The sequence below is a fragment of the Stegastes partitus genome, unplaced genomic scaffold (genome assembly GCF_000690725.1).
Source record: "Stegastes partitus isolate 25-593 unplaced genomic scaffold, Stegastes_partitus-1.0.2 Scaffold724, whole genome shotgun sequence".
In the NCBI taxonomy this organism is placed as follows: domain Eukaryota; kingdom Metazoa; phylum Chordata; class Actinopteri; family Pomacentridae; genus Stegastes; species Stegastes partitus.
The window spans coordinates 331575-337574 of record NW_007578455.1 but is presented as its reverse complement, the minus strand read 5'-3'; positions in this window follow the sequence as shown (position 1 = coordinate 337574).

Genomic DNA, 6000 nt, shown 5'->3' with positions numbered 1-6000 from the left:
GGAGGCCATGTGATGCCAAACAAGGTTTACTGATCATTTTATATCTGTTCTATGTTATAAATACTGTATAAACCATCACAGTGGAGAGGGACCCTTCCAGCGAGCACATATCATCCCTCTGTAGGTACAGAATGTTGGCTATGCTGGATCCGTATTGAAATAGTGTTATACTTTACGATTTCACTGAGAAGCAGCGTGTAGCCGAGAGACAGACTAACTGTGGAGTTTTCCCTCTGTGTCCTCGTCCATTAGATTAGAGCTGCTTGGCCGTGACCAGCCGCTGCAGCAAATTGTCAATTATGATGTTTATTGTTGGAGCCCACAGCCGACTCCACGGCCTGAGGGGGGGAAGGGGTGGACGCAACCGAGGAGGCGCACCTCAGACCTCCACACCCTCACCCTCCTCCTCCTCTTCCTCACCTCGTTCTTCCTCCAGGCTAATTTGGTGGCTGGTCTGCGTGACACCTGCCACTGAGCCTAACGGAGATAATCATTTCCTCGTGGATTTCCCCTGGGAGACGCAGGAGCCTCTTTAAAAAAAAAAAAAAAGGTCTGGATGCTCTTGGGGGCCGGCACATGATCACACGGGAAGGAGATCGTTGAGGAAAACAGATCACAGTGGAAACGGCCTCATCTCAGCACTCGGTGCAGACTTTCTAATTTTATAAAACCAAATGATCAATCAAAAAACTATAAGGCAAAATAAAATTACAAGATTTTGTGGTTTTATTCACATATACAGTACAAACATTCACTTTTTATTTGTTACTGAAGTGCAATTTACAGACCTTAGCAGCAAGTCTTCATATACTTTAATTTACATCATAATAAGACATTTTAGGATCTCTGTCACATCTTCATCAACATCTTTTATACATTTTTTTAAATTTTTCATTTTATTTTATTTCTTTATTTTTACATATGTACACTCTTTGATACAATATTGCCATTCTGACATGCCTTATATTTATTATCTCTCAAAATAAACGTGTGAAAATGAGCAACGCTGTCATTATGAAACCTGTGTAGACAGACTGTGTGATGAAACAATACGAATGTTTTAGAAAGAGAAACACTCTTCTGACAAACACATTTACACAACGAAAGTAAAGTTTAACAAATGCATTTCCTGAAAACTAACCTCCAAGTGTGTTTTTTTTTTTTATTGAAGCTGCCAGTCCCTGGACCCTCAGAGGCCTCACAAGTCCCAGACTCACTGTTTGCCGGTTGGTACTAAACTGTGGGTGTGATCAGTTGTGCTCAGTATTAAACCTCAAAATCTTGTTGGTTTGAATTTACACTGAAATTTTGTGAAGTATAGTTGAATTTAAAGCTGGATTTATAGTTAAAGGGCTGCACTGAAGCTACAGCGGCTACATGTGCAGGTTCAGCGGAGGATAAACCACCACAAACCCTCCACATGGGGACTGATTGGCTGCTTGAGACACGAACCCTCGACTGCACACGCTGAGACAGAATCATGGGGGAAAAAGGGTTTTTTATCACTTCAAATGAACTTTGATGAGCATATTTCATTTTTTCTTTACAAACTGTATTTTTTAGGGGCTACTTTGAGGGATGCTGCCACAGAGCAACACTGTGTGACAACAGAAACCACACATTCAAATGAAATCCATACAATATGACATCAGTTTCTTCAATAGATTTCATCATTTTTGCTCACTGAAAAATGTACAAATTAATAATAAAAAAAACACATATAGGGGCCTTTAGAGTACATCTATAATAATAATAATAATAATAATAATAATAATAATAATAATAAAAATAAAAATAAAATAACATATTTTCTGCATTTCCATTTTGGATTTTTAGCCTTTTCCACTACTGGAGATGCCTGTAATTCTGAAATCTGAAACAGAAACGTAAATAAAAATCCAAAACTGTTCAGACCACACCGTCCTGCTATTACACGCTACCAGGTTCATTTTCTAATTAAAAGGATAATTGTATAGTTTTAAAAACCACATCTGCTAATCCATCTAATCAGGTGTTAGTATTTATTGTCACACAGCGTTGCCATTTAGCAGCGATCCTTTTTCACTGAGGAAGGAGACAACGATTTAATCAAAACAAGATTAAAACTGTTTATGACTTAATTAAAAGCTGCAGATATCTGAGGAACTGAGAGACATCTGAGCAGACTGACGAGCTCTTCTCCAGGTGACGCCGGGCCTTTAGATGCTAAAAATGCCATAAAAAGTCCTGATACAAGTCTGTAGGATGTGAAGATACCACGAGGTTCTACTAGATCTGGTCACATTCTGCAAACCAGCCTGTTTCTGTGGTCGTTCTGACCCACAGTTCTCTGCACAGTAAAGGACTGTCAGAGCTTAAGGTGCAACATGAAGACAGCTGAATGCAGACAACATGCAACACACTGTAAAGGTCGCTGCAGTACATACAGAAAGAATACGATGTGGCGCACAGGATACGACGTCGAACTCACTGTGAACGAATACACGTGACCCGATCAGTAACGAGACGCTGCAAAGTCACACGAAACCCTGATGCAGCTCCAGTGCTGTAAACACGCCCAGAGTGGGGAACAGGAAGCTCTAATTACAACAACACATGTATCCAGAGGTTAAATGAACAGCTCCAATCTGTTGCTCGGCTACAAATCAAAGCTACAAGTAAAGGACTGGACTGTAAATCCGGCTTTATTGACCCACAGAGAACCTTGGTCACATTGGAGTCTGATGGGTGCACAATAAAGCTGCTGATGTTGACGGGCAGGGATCACGTCTGAAGTTAATAATCCATTTAGGCCACAAGCAAATAATATATCACACCGTCATCTACTTTAGATTAGAGGAGTTTTTTTCTGGCTGCACCTCGTTATCATTCAGCGATCGGGGAAAAAACCCCCAAAGTATTCAGAGTATTTCTATTTTTGTTTTGGGCGTCGCTGAGCTGAAGATGCAGCGACGATGTTCCTGCATGACCGTGATGAGGGTCATTTGTTTAGGTGGAGGGAAACAGAACCAAGAAGTCCTGCTTTACTGCACAATCTCTGTCCAAACGTGTCTTTTTCAGTGTTTAGGTGCTGCTTGGAGGTTGTTGTTGTTGTTTATCATTTTGAAAAGCGAGTGTTTGTGGAACACGGAGCAGAAATCAGGTGAGCAACTCTTCATTTGTTAAATTAAATTTTGATCATTAAGTCAATTTAGTAGTATGAAAAAAAAACCACTGTATCACATTAGCAACTTTATTTAAATCCCAGAAGATCTATTAAATCAGTCACAAGCTGATCCACATACTGCTGACTTGCCATTCTTGTTTGTTTTGAATCATCTCTACACCCTGATATCCAGTAAAGGGTTAATTCTTCAGTCTCATAGACAGTTTGGGTTAAAGTGAAGCCTTACTGGAGCACATGATGCTGCCAGCAGAGAGGCTCAGTGAGAGCAGGACGGGAAAAACACAGCAGAAACCACTAGATGTCACTCTCACTACTTAGATGTGATGCTGACTGAGCTGCTGCTGCTGGCGGTTTGGGAGCCTCGACTAAATTCCTTCAGGAGAACACAGCGATGATAAAACAACACAGTCATGATCATAATGGATATAAACACATTGCTGCTGCTTTAAAAAAACAAAAACACACACATAGTGTTGATGAAATATGCAAAGACATCGAATAGTCTGAGGTACCAATGTACACGGTGGTGATCAGGGATTGTTCACTGCGTTAAAAAATAAAAACAGCTCTGATGGTGACGAGGTGACGAGGAGACGAGGTGATGAGGTGTGCGGGCTCACAAAACTCCACCTGGAATATTCTATCTGGGGTCATGACACAGAAGGATCGGGTCAACAAGGCCTCGCTACTGAGTCACGACGGGAACGTGCTCTCATTGGTGACGGGTGCATGAACAACGGCTACGAGAAGAAGAAGAAAAACTGAGGTCATCCAGGTCAAAAGATGGAAGGAGAGAGGAAACGAAGCTTCTCCCCCCACTTCCACTTAGCTGAACTGTAATGGCTGCGTTTATGTGTCTCTGCCCAGCGGGGTGAGGATGAGAGGAAAAAGAAAAGGGACGGGTGTATTAACCTGTCGTTGTGTCGCGTTAAACTCCACCACGCTTGAAAGGCGTGATGGAGGCGGGGGGGAGGATGGAGAGGAGTGCAAAGGAGGTAGAGATGGAGAGTCAAAGGGTGAGTTAGGAGAAGGAGGACGGAGATAGAAATGAGAAGGTGAGGCGGCGGCGGCGGCGGCGGCGTGTCCCTCTCTTTTCTCACTCTCTCTCTCTATCGGCCGTCACCCTGACAGGGCCGGTAATTGGACGTGGACCTCTCTCTCCCTCTCTCTCTTCTTTTCTCTTTCTGCGTCTCTGTCTGTCTCGCTCTCTCCCCCGTGGCTCTGCTCCTCAGCGGGAGCCTTGGGGCCCGGAAATAGCTGATGACAAGATAGCGGCTGCCTTTCATTCTGCTCAAGGTTACCCCACCCTTCCATGACAGGCGCAGGCGGAGGAGGAGGAGGAGGAGGAGGAGGGCGAGCGGGGGTATTTAGGTGGCTGTTTGCTTAAACCTGCGCTCGTGTGTTGACGAAAAGTCTTCTTACGTCCCCTTTTTCTTTCCGGTTGACCTTCTGCTTTTCGAGTGGATGCTGGAGTGAAACACACACACGGAGGCGACGGCCTCGAGGTTACGCTGAGGAGCTCCCGGCGCCGCCAAGGTGTGACAACATGGATCATCTTACTCTAAAAAAATAGATGTCAAACAAACACACAGTCCTCTCCTCCTCACACCGACAGCAGGAACTGTTCCTGCTCGGGCGGTTTTTTCACCCAGGTCCCGAGGCCCGTTTCCTGCAGCGATCTGAACCACTGCTGCTTCGCTGTCTGGTACGGACGCGCCGCCATCTTGGCCTCGCAGTACATGAGCTGGCGGTCCGCCGAGCCGGACACGTGGATCCCCAACTGGAGAGGGCAGAGAGGAAAGGAGGGAAAAAAGAAAAGAGAAGAGTCAGATAAAAGCGACATGAAGACAGGGAGGAGAAAAACAAAGAGGGAGGGATGAAGCCGGGGCAGAGGGGCTAAAGGTTTAGTGAGGTTTAGTGGTGGTGGAGGGCTGAGGAGGAGGAGGAGGAGGAGGAGGAGGAGAAGAAGAGCGAGCAAAACAAAACGAATGAGCCGGCACAAATGCATTTGGGTGGGGCTGGGGAGGGGTGGGGGGCTTCAACAGCTGTGTAATCTCCCCATTTAAATTTCACAAGCAATTGAACATTCTCTGTGCTTTTTGTGCATTCCTATTGTCGCGAGGGGAAACAATGAAGATCGGCGGAGAGACAAGTAGGGAGAGAGAGAGGGAGAGAGCAAAAGTTTCTTTTGGAGATTAGTGCGACTGCTCTTGCGTGGCCCTTATATACGGCGCGCAGGGAGCACTTAGGGTGGGGGCCTCCTCGAGTACTTCTCCAAATAATTATGGTTTCATAGTCATTATGCTTTAACGGCCGCCATTTGGCGATGCAGGCAGTGTCTGTTACATAAAGTTTCAGGATGGAAATGAAAGTGCGGCGGGTAAAGATCCGAGCTGCCAGTTTTTGATAAGCCGCATAGACAGCAGATGTTGCCAGGCCGACAAATTTATCGACGGCAGGGAGGAAATTCCACGTTTCCTCTGTTACGCGGCGCTCTGTGACTCGGATTCTGATGCTCGTGTTTGTGCCTTTTGACTGCTGGCATGCATCTCTGCAGTTAATGTCGCCGTGGCGCTGGCTGTGTGAGGCCCGACGCATATTGTTTCTGACAACAGCTGAGTAATGCCTCTCGTGCTTTCCTGCGTTCGCAGGCAGCAGACACGTATTCACACCAAATGTGCTTATTGTTCAGGCTCACATTCATTAAATAGTATTTTTCTCCAACAAGTAAAAGACACAGAGTGGAAGGTCTTTTTTTAATTAACTTTTAAATGAGTAGAACTTCATCCACAGCAGATATTTCCAAATGTCATAACAGGCAAGAGAGCGGCGTA